Below are 2,724 nucleotides of genomic sequence, written 5' to 3'. Positions count from 1 at the left end.
ATTTTCCGAACTCCTTCCAATCCCCAAATGCCCCTTGATTTATTATGAACAGATTTCATGTCTCCAGAGAACCTACAGAACTTCACTGTTTGTTGAAATACAATTGTTGTTCTCTCATTGCAGACATGAATTAATTTGCTAAATTGGTCAAAAATGTTTTAGTCGTCCAGATGCACTGGATGACAGAACAAGTTGTGGGCCTGATAAGTTTCAAATCCACAAAAACAAAACAAGAAAATAAGTTATCAGCCACCATAATCCTTCATTATCTACAATAATCCTTCTTGCTGTACTTTCTCTCTTGGTCTTCTTTCGCTCAGTTGACAAGGCATCAACAGACAGTAGTGGTAATTGGGTACTAAGATAGGAGGGGGTGGGGTTATCCTTCGAATTAATAAGCGGGATAAAAGGGGGTTATCCCTGGCGTTGATACATGTAAAAGATTTGACTAGCTTTCTTGCGCTTTTATTCTAATTATCGTTGGTGTTGATACATGTAAAACTAACTTTCTTCCGACGTACTTGGGATAATATTGTTGACACATGTAAATTGAATTGATTTGGATGGAAGTGTGCATTTTTTAAAAATTTATATTGGCTATACTGACAGCCAGTGAGCATTTATAGAACCATATGGCTGCCATTGATTTGAAGAGTATTCATAAAAATTACAAGGAAATCGAAAGAGAATATTCTTAATACGGTGAACGGTTCTATATTCTTTAGATACTTGTCTTCAATTGGATCCTGGGATTGATTTAGATATAGCCTCGAAACTACGGCCTGATGCTGTTTCATTGGCATCAACAATTCAGCACTCGACAAATATTTTAAATCGTTTAAAATGCTGAAACTCCATGAGATACTTCAAGATTCTTCAGGTTTTGTATATGAATATAACTAAAAGGGTTCAGACTATTCCTACGTATTACCCTGTCCAGTGACAAATGAGTACCTTGCTCATGTGACTGGAATTACTTTTTGTTTATACGTAAAATTCTTTAAAAACAATTTATTCAGTTTGCTGGAATGTTGAAATTCGGAGCGGATGTTCTTGATTTTGAAGACTTTTGAAGTATTAAATCTGGATCTGTAAAAAAATGTGGAATCTACCAAAAAATACACAGACATGTTTTCACTTTTACCAAACTCATTTAACATACGTTCTGCAATAAGCAAAGATCTTTCTTGTGGATATCTAAACTTCTTCATGGTCTCTTCGGGGAGACAAGAGAGAACCCTTATTGGCAACAGATTTTTCAAAGCATAGGTCTTCCATATCCGTTTTCTGATTTTTGCGCAAAAGCATCAGAAAAAACGGAAAATTTCCGGTAACTGTTGCACAGGAACGTTATCAACTTGGAAACTTTGTTTTGCCCAAGAATTGAATATTTGAAATTATATCGGGAGACACCAGTTTAAAATTGCATTCAATGAATTGTACAAAATGACAAAGAAGCAAACATTTTGCGAATAAGAAGGCAAAACTCTTTTAAAAGTGACGGACGAATGAGTCGTCGGTTAGAGAAACCAGCTACGTCTCTACTTCAAATGAATATTTTTCCAATTTCGACAGTTTACCTAACGCTGAAAATCAGTTGATAATTACTCTTATCGAGGAAGATAAAATCGACACAAGAGGTCAAACAGTTTTGAGAAAACACCAGAACGTTTGTGCTAGTGCTGAAATAGAAGCTCTCAAGATCTATCTTTCTCTCCTGGAGTAATTTCAATTGTATCATGTATTTACAGAAGAAAATGAACAAGAGAAATTGAAAGGGTTGAAAAAACGCCTTTACCCAAGTGTGCAGTACCAATTCTGATGACTCTGGACTATGAGATTCTTCCCGATGAAATCAAGCAGCAGATCAAAGAGAGCAATGTAGAGTCAATTGTGTTTAGAGATAAATTAGATTCAATATATGTAAATTATAGAATCACTTACAAACAATGAGACAGACTTAAAAGCAAAAAGTCAAACAGAAGACCAACAAGATTTGGCTCGAGGTATAACTGACATGGTTTTTGACGTCGAGCACCAAGAAAGACGACCTCGGAGTTTTTGCAAATCGAGACTGCTTCTATGAGAGGCTGTATGCTTTATACAAATCATGATATTTTTTATAACGGTGTCTACCACCAATTTGGTTTGTTTAAGTCGTGGCTGCGAAGAATCCACATTTTGGTTTTAATTTCTCTCTTGCACAGCTTTTTTGCTCTTTGAAGTCAAAACTTTTTCCACCTGTTCAGGTTGTTCATGGCTGTTTGCGGGCCATCTTGTTGCGAGATCACTGAGCTCGTTTTCAAAATGTTATCAGTTGGCACATTTTTCCCAGATTTTTAAACAATTTATCATTTCTTTCAGCTTAATAAGCCATAATTCCATTCTTTAGAAAAGAAACTTTACATACAATTTAAAAATTCTCTAAATATGATCTCATTTCACAGTTAGAAAACTGCTTCTTTTGTTCGATGATTCATGCGAAGAAAATTTTAATGACAAAGAAGTTTCAAATTTAGCAACCGCAGGGCGACATAGAAACATCAGTTTAATTTATGTCGGACACATTTTGTTTCAGCAAATCTGATGGTCCAGATCAATTGATCTTATTTCATATTGTTCAACTCACCTATGACACACAACAGATTAATTTTTTTGGTCGACAGTTGAATAATGCACACTTTTTAGAAGAAAGCTTTGAAATAGCAACCAATGAACCTTTTT

This window comes from Convolutriloba macropyga, chromosome 2, assembly GCF_964194025.1.
Source record: "Convolutriloba macropyga chromosome 2, txConMacr16.3, whole genome shotgun sequence".
NCBI lineage: Eukaryota > Metazoa > Xenacoelomorpha > Acoela > Convolutidae > Convolutriloba > Convolutriloba macropyga.
The sequence above is the reverse complement of the archived record's forward strand: the minus strand, read 5'-3'. Positions refer to the sequence as shown.